Raw genomic sequence first — 21,589 nt, 5'->3', positions numbered from 1 at the left:
CATCATCTTCATCAAAAATCACTTCAAGAATCAAGCTATAATCATCATAGGAAGAACACTTCAAGAACACTTCAAAAATCCCTTCAAGTTTACTAATTTACTTCCAAGCTTTCTAATCCATTCCAAGTAATCATCTAAGATCAAGAAACCTTTATTATATACAGTAGGTTATCTTTCTTATTCAAAGTAATATTCATATTCAAACTTTGATTCAATTTCTATAACTATAAACTATCTTAATTCGAGTAAAAATCTTACTTGAACTTGTTTTTGTGTCATGATCCTACTTCAAGAACTTTCAAGCCATCCAATATCCTTTGAAGCTAGATCATTTCTTGTCACTTCTAATAGGTTTACCTACTAAACTTGAGGTAGTAATTATGTTCATAACATCATTCGATTCATATATATAAAACTATCTTATTCGAAGGTTTAAACTCGTAATCACTAGAACATGGTTTAGTTAATTCTAAACTTGTTCGCAAACAAAAGTTAATCCTTCTAACTTGACTTTTAAAATTAACTAAACACATGTTCTATATCTATATGATATGCTAACTTAATGATTTAAAACCTGGAAACACGAAAAACACCGTAAAACCGGATTTACGCCGTCGTAGTAACACCGCGGGCTTTTTTGGGTTAGTTAATTAAAAACTATGATAAACTTTGATTTAAAAGTTGTTATTCTGAGAAAATGATTTTTATTATGAACATGAAACTATATCCAAAAATTATGGTTAAACTCAAAGTGGAAGTATGTTTTCTAAAATGGTCATCTAGACGTCGTTCTTTCGACTGAAATGACTACCTTTACAAAAACGACTTGTAACTTATTTTTCCGACTATAAACCTATACTTTTTCTGTTTAGATTCATAAAATAGAGTTCAATATGAAACCATAGCAATTTGATTCACTCAAAACGGATTTAAAATGAAGAAGTTATGGGTAAAACAAGATTGGATAATTTTTCTCATTTTAGCTACGTGAAAATTGGTAACAAATCTATTCCAACCATAACTTAATCAACTTGTATTGTATATTATGTAATCTTGAGATACCATAGACACGTATACAATGTTTCGACCTATCATGTCGACACATCTATATATATTTCGGAACAACCATAGACACTCTATATGTGAATGTTGGAGTTAGCTATACAGGGTTGAGGTTGATTCCAAAATATATATAGTTTGAGTTGTGATCAATACTGAAATACGTATACACTGGGTCGTGGATTGATTCAAGATAATATTTATCAATTTATTTCTGTACATCTAACTGTGGACAACTAGTTGTAGGTTACTAACGAGGACAGTTGACTTAATAAACTTAAAACATCAAAATATATTAAAAGTGTTGTAAATATATTTTGAACATACTTTAATATATATGTATATATTGTTATAGGTTCGTGAATCAACAGTGGCCAAGTCTTACTTCTCGACGAAGTAAAAATCTGTGAAAGTGAGTTATAGTCCCACTTTTAAAATCTAATATTTTTGGGATGAGAATACATGCAGGTTTTATAAATGATTTACAAAATAGACACAAGTACGTGAAACTACATTCTATGGTTGAATTATCGAAATCGAATATGCCCCTTTTTATTAAGTCTGGTAATCTAAGAATTAGGGAACAGACACCCTAATTGACGCGAATCCTAAAGATAGATCTATTGGGCCTAACAAACCCCATCCAAAGTACCGGATGCTTTAGTACTTCGAAATTTATATCATATCCGAAGGGTGTCCCGGAATGATGGGGATATTCTTATATATGCATCTTGTTAATGTCGGTCACTAGGTGTTCACCATATGAATGATTTTTTATCTCTATGTATGGGATGTGTATTGAAATATGAAATCTTGTGGTCTATTGTTACGATTTGATATATATAGGTTAAACCTATAACTCACCAACATTTTTGTTGACGTTTTAAGCATGTTTATTCTCAGGTGATTATTAAGAGCTTCCGCTGTCGCATACTTAAATAAGGACGAGATTTGGAGTCCATGCTTGTATGATATTGTGTAAAAACTGCATTCAAGAAACTTATTTTGCTGTAACATATTTGTATTGTAAACCATTATGTAATGGTCGTGTGTAAACAGGATATTTTAGATTATCATTATTTGATAATCTACGTAAAGCTTTTTAAACCTTTATTGATGAAATAAAGGTTATGGTTTGTTTTAAAATGAATGCAGTCTTTGAAAAACGTCTCATATAGAGGTCAAAACCTCGCAACGAAAATCAATTAATATGGAACGTTTTTAATCAATAAGAACGGGACATTTCAGCGTCCAGATTAACTGACTCAGTTTTCTGAACTTGTTTTGGTCGTAACTTTCAAACCGTAACTCCATTTTCGATGAATCAAATATTGTTGGAAACGTAATGAGATTTAATATCCAATGGTAAGGTTTTAGAACCTCAACTCCAACTTTATTTGGGATCCAAATATACGCTTACATGCCTCGTATTTCGGATGACGTTTGAAATAACGCGTAACTGAAAAAAAACAGGGTGTTACAACTTGGCGTGTTTATTTGTGGGTGTTATGGCATGAACCATCAAGCCAGTAGTGCCATAGCATGTGTACGATAAGATGTGAACCATGAGCCGATAGCATCGAGTGTGAACCACGAGCCGATAGCACTATAAACTAAGATGTGAACCACGAGCCGGTAGCATCGAGTGTGAATCACGAGCAGGTAGCACTATAAACTAAGATGTGAACCACGAGCCGGTAGCATCGAGTGTGAACTACGAGCTGGTAGCACTATAAAAGAGTATGACTAAATTGCGTATGGTGTGAACCACGAGCCGGTAGCACCATAGCGTTTATGGTTAACCATATTAAGATTGTTGATTGTTTAGCATATTATATATATTGAGTTGAGTGTATGCTAATGCGGTTTTGTAATAATGTACGACTTGTTAGTATTACGGGTATGATGACATGCTATTTGAGTTACAAGTTCGTATGAGGTATTTGGTGGAGGTGATTGCAAATAGATGGGTCATATATGTATATGTATAATTATTGCATTCATTGAGCTTTTAGCTTACCCCTCTCATTGTTTACCTTTTTACAGGTATTTTGATTATGAAGCCAACTAGTTGTTATACTAGATGCTTAGGAGCGCTTGGGCTTGATGGGGGTAGCTTTTGGATATACGGACGTGGATTGGGGATTTGGTAGTCCCCGGGATTATGCTCTTGGTATCGGGTTGGGTTGTAGAGTCCTAATCCGTCTAAAAAGATAAATGGGTCAAAATCGCTATTTTATTTGTAAAACGGGTCAATGTGGGTCCGGTGTTGTAAAACTTATTTTTATTGTGGAAATCTCTTAGTGTTACTTAATATGATGTGTTGTGAAGTCGTTTCGTTTAAAAGTGTCGGGAAGCGTGTTTTCTGCTAGCGTGTTATTAAAAAAACTGATCAGTCCCCGTTAGTTTATTTGGACGCCATCCTAAAGTGTTGGACGCCGTCCAAGGTTTCAGTACTGGACGCCGTCCAGGAATCTAGACGCCGTCCAGATGTACAAGTTCAAATTTTTTTTTAGGCGTGTTTTTGGTAAAACGAAGTTGGGTCGTTACACTGTTTGTGATGACCCGGAAATTTCTGACCAAATTTAAACTTAATCTTTAACGTTTCCGACATGATAAGTAGTCTATGAAGTTGAATCTCAAAATTTTGAACTATTCAATTACCCTTCGATTGTTCTCAACGATTCGCGAACAATTATATGTAAACAGATACATACTATAACTTGAAAACGTAACAAAGTGTTGAGTATATGATACTGTGCATTAAACTTATTGGTTTGATTATCTGATTGATATATTTAACTACGAAGTTAAAAGATTATGCTAAACGATTGAGTTAAAAGATATTTACTAAGTCTTTTAATGATTACGATGTTGTTACGCGTCTCTGTTATGAGGTCCACGCTGATTTGAGAAATCGTTCATTCTTAACGATATTCGGACTAAATGGTAAAGTGTTTGTTTAAATAACGTAATCTAGACGATACAAAAATAAGGAATATTAACTGTTGGAATTAGATATATGAATAACTTGCGACGTATATTTAAAACGTGTTTATAAATATTATTTGGTTACAAAACGTTTTGATTTAAAACAATATTATTAAATATACTTCGTTAGATAACGAGCCATTGATTTATAGAAGTAAATGACCAAAACACTCGATAGTTTAAGATATACTTTGAGTGATATAGTTTATTGATAATTTAAATTATATTTTCACAAAGTGAAAGGACCCGTCCTAATCCACCTGGACGAAGTCATCAACATTTGGTCCCATTGCGATGATCGGCTCCAAGTAATGCCCTTATATTGAGCAAATGCACAGCGGAAGACTTAATTCGTACCTGAGAATAAACATGTTTTAAAGTGTCAACCAAAAGGTTGGTGAGTTCATAGGTTTATCATGACAATCATTTCAATATGTTAATAGACCACAAGATTTCATAATCATAAACATAATACACTCGCAAGTGTATGTAAAGCATTCTAAGTGGTTGAGCACTTGGTAACCATACTTAACATTTAATCAACGTCGCATATTCCCTTTATTATGAAATCTCACTACACCGTACCAAGTGTAGTCACCAAAACGAAGTACTATGCAACCGTTGAATACTGGTCGTCCAGTCCGGTTGGGGTTGTCAGGCCTGATAGATCTATCAACAGGATTCGCGTTTACAATACCCATGTAAATAGTAGTTACCAAGCTACAGAGAAATATTCCAGTGGTACAACTCAACGTAGAATATATTTTTAAGTACTTGTGTCTATTTTGTAAACATTTATAAAAGCAGCGCAGGTATTCTCAGCCCAAAAATATATATTGCAAAAGCAATTAAAAAGGGAGCAAATGAAACTCACTTTTGCCTTGAAGGTATTTAATTCGACTTGGTCTCCGATAGATATCACGAACCTAACCATATATATAATATATCAACATATTTTCTTTTTAAGTAATCGTTACATATATATATACTTTTAATACTTTTAATATTTTCTTAGTCCGTAGTTAGCAGTCCGATGTTAGTGGTCCACAATTAGTTGCTTAAATAAAATAAATAAAGACCCCATCGTATTCGTATTGATCAGAATTAATCTCGACCCATGGTACCATGTTGTCAAATGACGTGTTGCGTACATAAAGTACCGTGTTGTCAAATGACGTGTTGCGTACAATCATGAGGTCTTATGATTAATCTTCTCGTGTTGTTTACGGGTGGTCCTGAAATATATAAAATCAAATCATAAGTAATTATATATAAAATATCATATTAATTAGAAAAGATATGATTAATTTACTTTTTCTCCAAATATTTTCGTTGCTAAACTAGCTTCGGATACCCAATCTTGTTTTAGTCGTAGTTTCTTCATTACAACTCCGTTTTTGTTGGTTCAACTTGCCACTTCTTTGGATTAAGTCAAATTTTAAGAATATGAACTGAAAATACCTTAGTTTGTATTCGAAATCATAGGTTATAGGTCAAACTTTGGTGAAACTTATGAAAGTGATCATTTTCCATCATAAAAACAACATTTAATGATCATTTTTCTAAAAATACTTACACTTTGAGTTAAACCATGAAATTTTTATGTGTTAACATATTCATAAGAAATATCATTTTTCCAGAACATAAACTTCCAATTCAAAGTTCAAGATGGTTTTTAATTATCCAACCCAAAACAGCTCCCGGTTGCACTCCGACGACGTAGATTCAGTTTTTAAGATGTTCTTTGTAAAACCAAGTTATATCTTGTTAGGTTAGCATATCATTATGATATATTACAGGTCTTGAAGTATTTTAAAAGTCAAGTTAGAAGGATCTATTTAGTTTGTGAACAATTTTGAAATCATTCAAACTATGTTCTTGTTGTTAAAATTTTATACCACAAAATAAGATAGCTATATGAATATGAATTGAATAAGATTATAAACAAGGTTACTACCTCAAGTTACTTGGAAAAAGTTACTATAAAAGATAAGAAATAATCTTGGAATCAAAGAGTGGTGGAGTTAGATCAAAAGGTTGGAAGTAAACTTCTTCAAATGGGTGGTTATTTTGATATGTTCTTGAAAGAGTTTTCTTATGGTGTTTAAGGCTTGTAATTGAAGCTAAATGATGGGGAAAATGCTTGGAGATGATCAAGTATAAAGTTAGGAGTATTTTGAGAGAGAAATGAGGGTGTAGGTATGAGAAAATGGAGTGAAGAAATGGTGTTCATTTATAAAAACGTTTTTAGTTTATAAAGAAAGAAAAGGATTTCTAATTTTGTTTTTTTACTAATAATTCATACTACTTGACAAATTCTAGTTACCTCATATCTAGGGCAGTAATAATGTTGATTAGGATGTTGATTTGATGTGTATATACCAATAGTAAATACGTATAGAAGCTGGGTATGATACGGGTACATATACCCTAGCTATACGTATAGAAATCTTGAGGAAACGGAACGAGAATTCAAATATAGCTATCTTTTGTGAATATACTTATATTGTTTTATGTATTTAAGTCCTTAAAAAGTGATTAAATACATTATATATATGATACATGTATAAGCATTATAGATTATAAGTATATATATCAAAGAATGTTACGTATAGTTATCGTTTTGAAAACTTAAGTTAGTAGTTTCAAAATATACTTATAACTCATTGTCATTAGTACATAATGAGATGTTAAACCATCCTTAGATCATGTTAAATATATATAAATACATATATACACACAAACGTATAATTATCGTATGTTATATAGTTCGTGATATCACCGGTCATATTGGACGGTCAAACGTTGTGTAAAACTCTTTTCAAAAACACAAGTCTCAACAATTTAGATTGCTTATCATGTTGGTATGGTTTAATTTATGTAAATATTAATCTCATAAGTATAATTTGGTCGGAAAATTCCGGGTCATTAAAGTACCTACCCGTTAAAGAAATTTCGTCCCCGAAATTTGATGGAGGTTGTTATGGATAACAATAAGAAGGTTTTCATGACAAATATATGGTGATAATGAAGTTTTATCATCATTGAGTAATGTAGATAAAAAGATTCGATTATGCGAAGAATATAAATGAGAGTATCGTAAAAGAGTGAGATGAGTAAAATATATTCGTCTTAACCGATAACGTAGTTATGATTGATTTCCAGGATTTAAGGGATTTAAAGAGAATCTTATGTAATAAGATTTGTTTCTTTGGTGATTAAGGAAATCAGGATCTTCTTTGATTATATGCAATAATCTGTTTCGATTGCTCTGTCGGATATTTCACTATAAATTTATCCCTTCGTTTCCTTATTTTCCATTACTCACACCTTCTATTCTTTCTCCCTTAATTCTTACTTTAAAGCATTCATCAATATGCTCCATCCAGTCCTGATTCTTGATATACTCCTAACTTTTATATCTGTCATTCTTCTTTTTCATCTACCACTAGAAGAATCTATTTACTTCTACTATACTCTTGTGTTTATAGTGTTTCTAATTCTCCCATGTCTCTATATTGCTATCTGCATCGATATACACGATTTGTAATTTCGGGGTTATTATCGAAGTTTATATTCTTCATTATTTTTCGGAGCTTCATGCTTTCGTTTTCTCTTCCCGACTTCGAGTCAAGCAAGTAATGGTCCGGAATTCGTAGATATGAAATTTAGAATGAACATAGCTAATGCTCTAAGAAGAAAATGGTAATAGAACGATTTTGATTTGTTAAATTACTAGAATACCCTGGAGAAGACCGAGTCATCCAGAAAAATATTCTCTTGATATGTTTAGAGATTAGATAGAATGTAAGAGTCATGTAAATGGCACATGATGACGGTACTGTGAATCATCATGCTTCATTAGAAACTCAGCATGACTTACTATAATATAATGATGTTGATCAAGTGTCATTATATTATACTAATCCATGCTTCAGTTCCCAACACTACTTCAAAATATTCATATTTTAAACTTGAAAGGTTTCAGAATTTAGAAACTAACATGGTTTCTTTTATGTTGCAGATATTACGGGGAGATACATGATCTCAGATAAGAATAGTTGTGAAAATATCGCCAGAAATATGGAGGATATTTATAATAGAACATACGAGAATATCTTAGAATTTCTAATATCAATGGATGATGAAGAAGATTTGTCTGTGAAGGTTTAGAATGAGAAATAAGATGTTTGCTAACGATTTCAACAGGCACAGAATCATTTGGATTCTTTGAAGGCAAACTTATTCTTTGTGATTTGTCCACGGCTTTCTTCATAGTTTCACATAATCCACTTTTCGGTACTAAATTTTCTATCGAGCGTTCCTAACACTCCTTTCTTTATCATCAAACTTTTGGCCAGTAAGATCATCTACAACATGCTGCTTCATCAGCATTTTCAAAGTTAACTGATCTGGGTCATCGGTTATCAAACCGAGGTAGTTTCAGGAGAATTGTGTTTTTAGAATGATTAATCGCTGATGGTAATATTGTGGAATATAAAAGGTTCCCCAGTAACAATAAAGAATACGCATATATATCGCGGTTATAATAAAGTTGTTTCGGATGAAAAGTCGGAGTTGACTTGCTGGAGCTGTGACAAAATTAGCTACTTTGGAAAGGGATTGCAAAATGATCTTCGGTAATAACAATGTCAAAGGAACTAGAACAGATACGTGTCAAACGTTTACTCAGTTTCCAAGGGTTTTTCAGGTGCATAACTATATGCATCAATCTTTTCTTCCATAGATGAAGTGCGGTTGGTTTATCCTCTCGATTGAGGTGTTTTTAAGAATCATGATAGATTTGAATGCTGATTGTAATCGTCGAGATACAATGAGGTTTAAGATGAAATCAAGTGGCAATCTTGAAGAAATGTTTAGTTTCATATGTTATAATCAATATTGTAATTCATTTTAATTGTCCAATGTCATTAGTCCACAGTCGATAGTCCACAGTAACAGTCCAATAATTCATATATAGTTTAATATATAATATACGAATTAATTAATACGTGTCGTGACCCGTATACGTCTCAGACTCGATCACAACTCAAACTATATATATTATTGTAGAATCAACCTCAACCCTGTATAGAGAACTCGATCATTACTGCATATAGAGTGTCTATGGTGATTCCAAATAATATATATAGATGCGTCGATATGATATGTCAAAACATTGTATACGTGTCCTGATATTTAAAGTGCGTAAAATAATTACAGAAATTAAATGACGATAAATAAAAGTGCGATAATTAAATTGCGATAAACAAACTGCGATAAATAAAATATAATCAGTTAGCTAGGAACAGTTAGCTGGAACAGTTAGCGTGGATGCTTAACAAAAATTTTCATAGTTAATTTGTTTGTTTCTAACAGATTTTATTTTGTCATATGTTTTCTTCATATGCCACTTGTTGGATTCTGGGAAGTCAAAATCCAAATATGAAATTGAATGAAAATGGTTATTCTGCGGTGAACGGATACGTATATCGGTGGTTGTAAGTAGGATAGTAAATGACTGTTGAATCAGCTTCGAAGAATGTACAATGTAACTTATTAAGATGAAATCTAATTATTCCTCGGGTATTACCTACCCGTTAAAAAAAAATTTCACCATTAATATTTTGTACAAAAGAACTTTTAATTACAATCTTTACGAAAACATATATACATATATATTTTCTTCAGATAAAATCATGAATTTAATGAGTTAATATGATATTAATCTCATTTGCTTTTCGGTTTGAGCTAGAATAAGAAATCTCTAAAATTTTTTGAAACCACATATTCTTCGCAGAATATCAATGAAGTTATGGATCAATACTTCATCATTCATTATTGTTGGTACTCCTTGGTATCTATGGTGTGTATGATGTTGATGTTTATGGGACAGATTATGATGTTGAGACGTGTGATGCGGATGTTGTTTGTTAGTGGTGATGATGGTATTGTTGATGTTATTGATGGTGGTGCTGATTATGCTGCTGGTGCTCCTGCTGGTGTTTGCAACCTTCTTACCATGTTCTCTAAAGCCGTCACGCGAGCGCGAAGTTCGTTAACTTCTGCTAGTACACCGGGATGATTGGCGGTTGGAGCGAGCGAATGAACAAGATTTGTAATATGGGATAGTATATAATCGTGACGAGATACTCTAGAAATGAGAGAGAAAATGGTGTTTCGAATAGGTTCGCCGGTAAGTGCTTCAGGTTCATCGCCAAGAGGGCAATTTGGTGGATGGAATGGATCACCTTCTTCTTGTCTCCAGTGATTTAGTATATTACGAACCCATCCCCAATTCATCCAGAATAGATGATGGGAAATTGGTTGATCCATTCCGGTGACGCTGCTTTCAGAGCCCGAATGGAAATCCATATCGGCATAACTGTCGGAATCTGAAGAATTCGAACTAGATGCGGAATCCATCTTATATAATGGGGAAAATGAATTTTTGGTATGGAATAGATTATAGGAGTTAGATTTGGTACTCTTCAATACATAATTTACATATGTATATATAATACCAAAATCCCGTAAATTACGGAGAATCTTTGAAAAGATATCAGTCAAAGTTCGCAATAACAGATATGCTAAGATAAGAATTCGTGTATACACTATCAATGCAGTAAATGCAGTAAAACGTGTCTAGACTTATGAATGATAAGCAGGTAATTTCCTAAGGATGATAAGCAGATGATTTCCGACTAGAAATGATAAGGAAAACTTTTGACATGTAGACACGGTCGAAGTCTAGACTCATTAATGCATCCTAACAACTACTAGTTAGACACACTAATGCAAGACCTGGTTCGCTATGACCACCGCTCTGATACCAACTGAAAGGACCCGTCCTAATCCACCTGGACGAAGTCATCAACATTTGGTCCCATTGCGATGATCGGCTCCAAGTAATGCCCTTATATTGAGCAAATGCACAACGGAAGACTTAATTCGTACCTGAGAATAAACATGCTTTAAAGTGTCAACCAAAAGGTTGGTGAGTTCATAGGTTTATCATGACAATCATTTCAATATGTTAATAGACCACAAGATTTCATAATCATAAACATAATACACTCGCAAGTGTATGTAAAGCATTCTAAGTGGTTGAGCACTTGGTAACCATACTTAACATTTAATCAACGTCGCACATTCCCTTTATTATGAAATCTCACTACACCGTACCAAGTGTAGTCACCAAAACGAAGTACTGTGCAACCGTTGAATACTGGTCGTCCAGTCCGGTTGGGGTTGTCAGGCCCGATAGATCTATCAACAGGATTCGCGTTTACAATACCCATGTAAATAGTAGTTACCAAGCTACATGGAAATATGCCAGTGGTACAACTTAACGTAGAATATATTTTTAAGTACTTGTGTCTATTTTGTAAACATTTATAAAAGCAGCGCATGTATTCTCAGCCTAAAAATAAATATTGCAAAAGCAATTAAAAAGGGAGCAAATGAAACTCACGTTTGCCTTGAAGGTATTTAATTCGACTTGGTCTCCGATAGATATCACGAACCTAACCATATATATAATATTTCAACATATTTTCTTTTTAAGTAATCGTTACATATATATATACTTTTAATACTTTTAATATTTTCTTAGTCCGTAGTTAGCAGTCCGATGTTTGTGGTCCACAATTAGTTGCTTAAATAAAATAAATAAAGACCCCATCGTATTCGTATTGATCAGAATTAATCTCGACCCATGGTACCATGTTGTCAAATGACGTGTTGCGTACATAAAGTACTGTGTTGTCAAATGACGTGTTGCGTACAATCATGAGGTCTTATGATTAATCTTCTCGTGTTGTTTACGGGTGGTCCTGAAATATATAAAATCAAATCATAAGTAATTATATATAAAATATCATATTAATTAGAAAAGATATGATTAATTTACTTTTTCTCCAAATATTTTCGTAGCTAAACTAGCTTCGGATACCCAATCTTGTTTTAGTCGTAGTTTCTTCATTACAACTCCGTTTTTGTTGGTTCAACTTGCCACTTCTTTGGATCGAGTCAAATTTTAAGAATATGAACTGAAAATACCTTAGTTTGTATTCGAAATCATAGGTTATAGGTCAAACTTTGGTGAAACTTATGAAAGTGATCATTTTCCTTCATAAAAACAACATTTAATGATCATTTTTCTAAAAATACTTACACTTTGAGTTAAACCATGAAATTTTTATGTGTTAACATATTCATAAGAAATATCATTTTTACAGAACATAAACTTCCAATTTAAAGTTCACGATGGTTTTTAATTATCCAACCCAAAACAGCTCCTGGTTGCACTCCGACGACGTAGATTCAGTTTTTAAGATGTTCTTTGTAAAACCAAGTTATATCTTGTTAGGTTAGCATATCATTATGATATATTACAGGTCTTGATTTAAAAGTCAAGTTAGAAGGATCTATTTAGTTTGCGAACAAGTTTGAAATCATTCAAACTATGTTCTTGTTGTTAAAATTTTATACCACAAAATAAGATAGCTATATGAATATGAATTGAATAAGATTATGAACAAGGTTACTACCTCAAGTTACTTGGAAAAAGTTACTGCAAAAGATAAGAAATAATCTTGGAATCAAAGAGTGGTGGAGTTAGATCAAAAGGTTGGAAGTAAACTTCTTCAAATGGGTGGTTATTTTGATATGTTCTTGAAAGAGTTTTCTTATGGTGTTTAAGGCTTGTAATTGAAGCTAAATGATGGGGAAAATGCTTGGAGATGATCAAGTATGAAGTTAGGAGTATTTTAAGAGAGAAATGAGGGTGTAGGTATGAGAAAATGGAGTGAAGAAATGGTGTTCATTTATAAAAACGTTTTTAGTTTATAAAGAAAGAAAAGGATTCCTAATTTTGTTTTTTTACTAATAATTCATACTACTTGACAAATTCTAGTTACCTCATATCTAGGGCAGTACTAATGTTGATTAGGATGTTGATTTGATGTGTATATACCAATAGTAAATACGTATAGAAGCTGGGTATGATACGGGTACATATACCCTAGCTATACGTATAGAAATCTTGAGGAAACGGAACGAGAATTCAAATATAGCTATCTTTTGTGAATATACTTATATTGTTTTATGTATTTAAGTCCTTAAAAAGTGATTAAATACATTATATATACGATACATGTATAAGCATTATAGATTATAAGTATATATATCAAAGAATGTTACGTATAGTTATCGTTTTGAAAACTTAAGTTAGTAGTTTCAAAATATACTTATAACTCATTGTCATTAGTACACAATGAGATGTTAAACCATCTTTAGATCATGTTAAATATATATAAATACATATATACACACAAACGTATAATTATCGTATGTTATATAGTTCGTGATATCATCGGTCATATTGGACGGTCAAACGTTGTGTAAAACTCTTTTCAAAAACACAAGTCTCAACAATTTGGATTGCTTATCATGTTGGTATGGTTTAATTTATGTAAATATTAATCTCATAAGTATAATTTGGTCAGAAAATTCCGGGTCATTACACAAAGGTACGTGTCCCAAAATGTAAATTACAAGTTTTCTCAGCGTACGAAGGGACGTTCGAAAAACTGGAACCGGGACATAAGTCGAGTGACGACGTACGTGTCATTGGAACAAAAATTACAAGTCAACTATGCACGTGAATTTAATATAATATATAATTAATTATTTAAATTATATATATTATATATATTATATTTAATTACGTCGACGAACTAGATTACAAAACAATTTAGTGCTGGACAGATGGCCCATGCGATCGCATGGGAAAATGCCTACACAGCCATGCGATCGCATGGCAGTAGATTTCAGGACACATGTATAAAATCTCGAAGTCTGGCTCAATTTCATATCCTCCAACTATCTCGATCTCTTTCTCTATTGTATTTATATTATTATTATTTTATTATTATTATTATTATTATTATTATTATTATTATTATTATTATTATTATTATTATTATTATTATTATTATATTATTATTATTATTATTATTATTATTATTATTATTATTATTATTATTATTATTATTATTATTATTATTATTAATCTTATTATTAATAGTATTAGTATTATTATTTTTACGATACAAAAATAATAATATACATAAAATATTACGATGGAGTGATGTCCAAATGATTCAAAACGATTTTTCGAGCAAGCTAGAGCTAAGGAAATTATGGGTTATTACTAAGGAGGTTATGGGTATGATTTATGGGTTTTGCTCGTGGGTCAAACTAGTGTTTATCATCTCCATTACGTCTACGTACTTTCCTACAATATTGAATCTCAATATTGAGACGTAAGCACTCATATTTTATCTTTCATAAATTAATTGTGTATCCATGTCTAGTGCTCGAGTATATATAGTTATACATGATTGTATGCTAAATTTCATCGTTAAACAGTTTATAATGAGTCACGAATTAAATACATATATTACTGGTAAAAGGTATATGATATACATGTTTTTGGAAAGCTGGCGAAAAATCAATAACTTTTCATTTAGATATCGAATAATTTCGATAAACGGATTAAAAGATATGATCAACTGAATTATGATTGATGTTAATTGAAATTGCTTTTGAATCTACAATTAAGATTTAAACAACTTGTTTACGAGATTGATAAATTGGATTTTTGAATATTACCAACCGAGTAAATGAATCCTTATATAAGGTACATCTCGTGTTGTTAAACAACTGTCAAAATTGACTTTTTGAAATGACTTTGGATAACTTTTGTATGTCGATATCGAGCATTAGGATTGTGATACGCTATGACCTGACCTAGATTGATAGAAATTTATTGACCAACATATGTTCTCTAGGTTGAGATCTACGGTTATTTGGTAATTCGAGTTTCGATCACATTTTGGTGAACGACTTTATATGCTGCTAAGGTGAGTTTCATTTGCTCCCTTTTTAATTGCTTTTGCAATCTATATTTTTGGGCTGAGAATACATGCACTTTATTTTAAACGCAATGGATACAAGTACATACTAAATTCTACACCGAGTTTGAACCGAAATTCCCTTAGCTTTGGTAACTAGTAACTGCCAGTTATAAGAACTGGTGGGCGCGAGTAGTTGTATATGAATCCATAGGGCTTGACATCCCCAGGTATAGAAACCCTAGCCTGAACTATAAAACAGACGTATGCTATTTGAGTTTAGTACACGTTGGTTTGCGTGTATTGTACATGTTGGTTGCATGTATGTTAAAACAGGGGTACTTATTATAACGTTAAAGCTTAGTTACCAGGGTGCTCAATCTTGTAGAATATTTGATAAACGTTTCTGGATAAAACAACTGAAATCTTGTGAACCACCTTTATATACAGGTTATATGAAACAATAAAACTATGAACTCACCAACCTTTGTGTTGAGACTTGTTAGCATGTTTTTTCTCAGGTTTCCTAGAAGTCTCCCGCTGTTTGCTTATATGTTATACAAGCTATGTGCATGGAGTCATACATGGCATATTTTTCAAGGAAACGTTGCATTCACCAAATCATCACCATCTATCTTATTATGACTGCATTGTCAACGGAAGTATTGTTGTAAACTATTATATTACGGTGATTGTCTATATGTAGAAATCATCAGATGTCAAAAACCTTTGATTTAAATATTCATTTATGGTGTACCTTTTCAAAAGAATGCAATGTTTACAAAACGTATCATATAGAGGTCAAATACCTCACAATGAAATTGATTAATGACGTGTTCGTCCATATGGATTTGGAGCGATCGTCACACTGTTCCGCTTGTGCGGGTTAGCTGAAGTATGATTGAGAGTGTTTTATTTGTAAAATGGAATGTAATTCCAGAGTTGTGTGTTATTTGTTCATGTTACTCCTCTTTATACTCGTGAGCGTTTGTCCCTTTGTTCCGCGTAAGAGGGTAAACTGATATGTTGGTGTCATGTTGTATTGTCTTTGTCCTTTTATTCCAAAAAGCAGTAAAAGTATTGCCATTTTCTTAGTGCTGTCTCCCTTATACCCTGTTGTCCTTTTCTGGCTATCCTGCGATGTTAGGATCGTATCGTGCTACCACAGGTGTCCTTTCTTCTTTAGTGTCACCATAGTACATTTCTAGCCTTATTCATGCCCTAAATATGGCGCCATGTTTAAACTATGCGACCAACATTTACGGGCATATTATCAAAGCGTGATTAGATGGCGCATTAGCCAGCGTATGGATATGATCCTAAGCGATTATATAGGGCGATACGCGCTAATCTGATATTGCACAAATAGATGTGCAACTATGCGCATCATTACCCCCAGTCAAGTACAATGTGGTATCTTCACGTGCCATCAGGAAAATGTCACTTCGCCTTTTTGTTCCGTCACCAGTTTTTTTTCTTCAATTTCTTCCGCTGATTTGCAATCTCTAGCATAATGACTATGCCTACCACATTTGTAATAAGTGCAAATGGCCTGAAAAAATAACATAAGTTACTCAATTTAGCAATTAAGGTAAATTTCAATTTGTCTAAGCCCGAAAAGGATTTCAATTTTATTTTTGCTCAAGAAAAAGAATTACGTGTTCAAAAAATTTAAAATTGGGGTAATATTAGTCAAATTTATTAACGATTGTTAGTCCAAAATAGACGATTAGTCCCTAAAGTTTCTTAAAAGTTGCACCCATCATCCTCTTCATCATCTTTATAACCATCTTCATCTTCACCTCCACCATCTTCATCATCATCAACAGAAACCACCACCACCACCACCACATATCGAAGAACAGTAGCAGGAGGTGGTTCACGATGAAATGTCCCGTTCATATCGATTATAAACGTTTCATATTAATTGATTTCGTTGCGAGGTTTTGACCTCTATATGAGGTGTTTTTCAAAGACAGCATTCGATTTTAAAATAAACCATAACCTTTAAAATATTACGACGATTATCAAATAATGATAATCTAAAATATAGCGTTTTCACACGATCATTACATAATGGTTTACAATAATATTACACAACAATATATATGTCTTCGAATGTAGTTTTTAAACAATATTATACAAGCATGCTGACTCCAACTCTTATCCATAAATTAGCATGCAACAGCGGAAGCTCTTAATAATCACCTGAGAATAAACATGCTTTAAACGTCAACAAAAATGTTGGTGAGTTATAGGTTTAACCTATATATCAAATTGTAATAATAGACCACAAGATTTCATCTTTCAATAACATGCAATCTGCATAAAAATCATTCATATGGTTAAACACCTGGTAACCGACATTAACAAATGCATCTAGAATATCCCCATATATAAATATCGAAGTACTAAAGCAGTTCAAATTCTCTGACTGGGGCGTGTCAAAGCCCATAGATCTATCTTTAGGATTCGCGTCAATTGGTGGCAATTATAATAAACACCAATTCTTAGGCTGCCAAGTTCAACAAGGGCTATATCCGGTATAACGATTCAACATAGAATGTAGTTTCAATACTTGTGTCTATTTTGTAAATCATTTTCAAAACTGCATGTATTCTCATCCCAAAAATATTAGATAGTAAAAATGGGACTATAACTCACTTTCACAGATTTTCACTTCGTCGAAAAATAAGACTTGGCCACGGGTCGATTCACGAACCTATAACAAATATGTACATATATATATCAAAGTATGATCAAAATACATTCACAACATTTTTATTACATTTTAATGATTTAAGTTTATTAAGTCAGCAGTCCTCGTTAGTAACCTACAACTAGTTGTCCACAGTTAGATGTACAGAAATAAATCAATATATATATTATCTCGAATCAATCAGTGACCCAGTGTCTACAAGTCTCAGACTCGATCACAAATCAAAGTATATATATTATTTTGGAATCAACCTCAACCCTGTATAGATAACTCAAACATTACTGCATATAGAGTGTCTATGGTTGTTCCAAATAATATATATAGATGGGTCGATATGATATGTCAAAATATTGTATAATTGTCTATGGTATCCCAAGATTACATAATATATGTTAGAATACATGTATAATACAATATAATTTGGTTATGTTATGATTTTTATAGATTTGTTACAAATTTCACGTAGCTACAACAAGCAAAATTATCCAATCTTGTTTTACCCATAACTTTTTCGTTTTAAATCCGTTTTGAGTGATTCAAGTTGCTGTGATTTCATATTGAAATTAAGTTTATGAATCTAAACATAAAAAGTATAAGTTTATAGTCAGAAATACAGGTTACAAGTCATTTTTGTAAAGGTAGTCATTTCAGTCGAAAGAACGACGTCTAGATGACCATTTTGGAAAACATACTTCCACTTTGAGTTTAACCATGATTTTTGGATATAGTTTCATGTTCATAATAAAAATCATTTTCCCAGAAGAATAGCTTTTAAATCAAAGTTTATCATAGTTTTTAATTATCCAAACCAAAATAGCCCCCGGTTTTACTACGACGGCGTATATCCGATTTTACGGTGTTCTTCGTGTTTCCAGGTTTTAAATCATTAAGTTAGCATATCATATAGATATAGAACATGTGTTTAGGTGATTTTAAAAGTTAATTTAGAAGGATTAACTTTTGTTTGCGAACAAGTTTAGAATATACTAAACTATGTTCTAGTGATTACAAGTTTAAATCTTCGAATAAGATAGTTATATATATATGAATCGAATGATGTTATGAACATCATTACTACCTCAAGTTTAGTAGGTAAACGTACTGGAAGTGACAAGAAATGATCTAGCTTCAAAGGATCTTGGATGGCTTGAAAGTTCTTGAAGTAGGATCATGACACAAAAACAAGTTCAAGTAAGATTTTTACTCGAATTAAGATAGTTTATAGTTATAGAAATCGAATCAAAGTTTGAATATGAATATTAACTTGAATAAAAAAGATACCCTACTATAAATAACAAAGGTTTCTTGATCTTAGATGATTAATTGGAATGGATTAGAAAGCTTGGAAGTAAACTAGTAAACTTGAAAGGATTTTTGAAGTGTTCTTGAAGTGTTCTTCCTATGATGATTATAGCTTGATTCTTGAAGTAATTTTTGATGAAGATGATGATTAGTTTACTAAAAAAAATTTGTTTATAAGTGTGTGTAGGTGTTGAGAGAGAATTAGAAAGAGAATTGGAAGTGAAATGGATTGATTGGTGAGTGGTGAATGATGAGTGGTAAGTGGGGTTAAAAGGAGTTCTAGTTAGTTGACTAGTTCATGGTAGAAGTTAAATTTGATTAGTCATGCATGACATAATCAAGAGTGGAATCCCATGCTAGTTCCTATTGGTATATACTCATAGTAAGTACGTCTAAAAGCTGTGTATAATACAGATACGAATACTGAAGACTACGAGTAGAATTGTTAATGAAAATGAATGGAAATGTAATTGTAAGCATTTTTTCTAAGTAGAATTACTTTGATATGTGTCTTAAAGTCTTTCAAAAGTGTACTAATAGATCTTAATACACTACATGTATATTCATTTTAACTGACTCGCTAAGTCATCGTTAGTCGTTACATGTAAGTGTTGTTTTTGAAAGCTTTAAGCTAACGATCTCATTTAATGTTGTTGAAAGCTTTAAATCAAATTTTAACACATTTTTAATAAAGCGATATTAACCCAAACAAAAAAAAAATCGATACCAGCCAGGGGCTCTGCCCCTTGGACCCCGCCAGGGGTTGCCACCCTTTAGACCCCGCTATCAGGGGCACTGCCCCCGAACCCCCGTCATAATCAACATAAGTTCAAACAAGTGTGCACTCCACACTTTCCCAAACTTGTTCGATATTTATCAAGGTTATTTTGGTTAACAAATTAATCCCATTACACTTAAATCATATTGGTGACACAAACCACCAACAATGAGTATATCATAATATGATACATATGTATTTAGTAAGGCGTTGCTATAACTATAATCGTTATATATATCGTTTCGAGTTTCATAATTCAATAGTCTCATTTTATGTATATAACTCATTGTTAATATACCTAGTGAGATACTTACTTTTCATAATATCATGTTAGCTATATACATATCCATATATATATCATCATATAGTTTTTACAAGTTTTAACGTTCGTGAATCGCCAGTCAACTTGGGTGGTCAATTGTCTACATGAAACCTATTTCAATTAATCAAGTCTTAACAAGTTTGATTGCTTAACATGTTGGAAACATTTAATCATGTAAATATCAACTTCATTTAATATATATAAACATGGAAAAGTTCGGGTCACTACAGTACCTACCCGGTAAATAAATTTCGTCCCGAAATTTTTAAGCAGTTGGAGGTGTTGACGCATCTTCTGGAAATAGGTGCGGGTATTTCAGTTTCATTTGATCTTCATGCTCCCAGGTGAACTTGGGTCCTCTACGAGCATTCCATTGAACCTTAACGATTGGTATTTTGTTTTACTTAAGTCCTTTAACCTCACGATCCATTATCTCGACTGGTTCTTCAATAAATTGAAGTTTTTCGTTGATTTGGATTTCGTCTAAAGAAATAGTGAGATCTTCTTTGGCTAAGCATTTCTTCAGATTCGATACGTGATAGGAATATTGTACACCGGCGAGTTGTTGAGTTAATTCAAGTCGGTAGGCTACTGGTCCGACACGATCTATAATCTTGAATGGTCCAATGTACCTTGGATTTAGTTTCCCCCGTTTACCAAATCGAACAACACCTTTCCAAGGTGAAACCTTAAGCACTACCATGTCACCAATTTCAAATTCTATATCTTTTCTTTTACTATCTGCGTAGCTCTTTTGTCGACTTTGGGCGGTTTTCAATCGTTGTTGAATTTGAATGATTTTCTCGGTAGTTTCTTGGATTATCTCCAAACCCGTAATTTGTCTATCTCCGACTTCACCCCAACAAAGCGGAGACCTACACTTTCTACCATAAAGTGCTTCAAACGGCGCCATCTCAATACTCGAATGGTAACTGTTGTTGTAGGAAAATTCTGCTAACGGTAGATGTCGATCCTAACTGTTTCCGAAATCAATAACACATGCTCGTAGCATGTCTTCAAGGGTCTGTATCGTTCTTTCACTTTGCCCATCAGTTTGTGGATGATAGGCAGTACTCATGTCTAGACGAGTTCCCAATGCTTGCTGTAATGTCTACCAAAATCTTGAAACAAATCTGCCATCCCTATCAGAGATAATAGAGACTGGTATTCCATGTCTGGAGACAACTTACTTCAAGTACAAACGTGCCAATTTTTCCATTTTATCATCTTCTCTCATTGGCAGAAAGTGTGCTGACTTGGTGAGATGATCGACTATTACCCAAATAGTATCATAACCACTTGCAGTCCTTGGCAATTTAGTAATGAAATCCATGGTAATGTTTTCCCATTTCCATTCCGGGATTTCGGGTTGTTGAAGTAGACCTGATGGTTTCTAATGTTCAGCTTTGACCTTAGAACACGTCAAACATTCTCCTACGTATCTAGCAATATCGGCTTTCATACCCGGCCACCAAAAGTGTTTCTTGAGATCTTTGTAC

This window comes from Rutidosis leptorrhynchoides, chromosome 6 (assembly GCF_046630445.1).
Source record: "Rutidosis leptorrhynchoides isolate AG116_Rl617_1_P2 chromosome 6, CSIRO_AGI_Rlap_v1, whole genome shotgun sequence".
Taxonomy (NCBI): domain Eukaryota; kingdom Viridiplantae; phylum Streptophyta; class Magnoliopsida; order Asterales; family Asteraceae; genus Rutidosis; species Rutidosis leptorrhynchoides.
The sequence above is the reverse complement of the archived record's forward strand: the minus strand, read 5'-3'. Positions refer to the sequence as shown.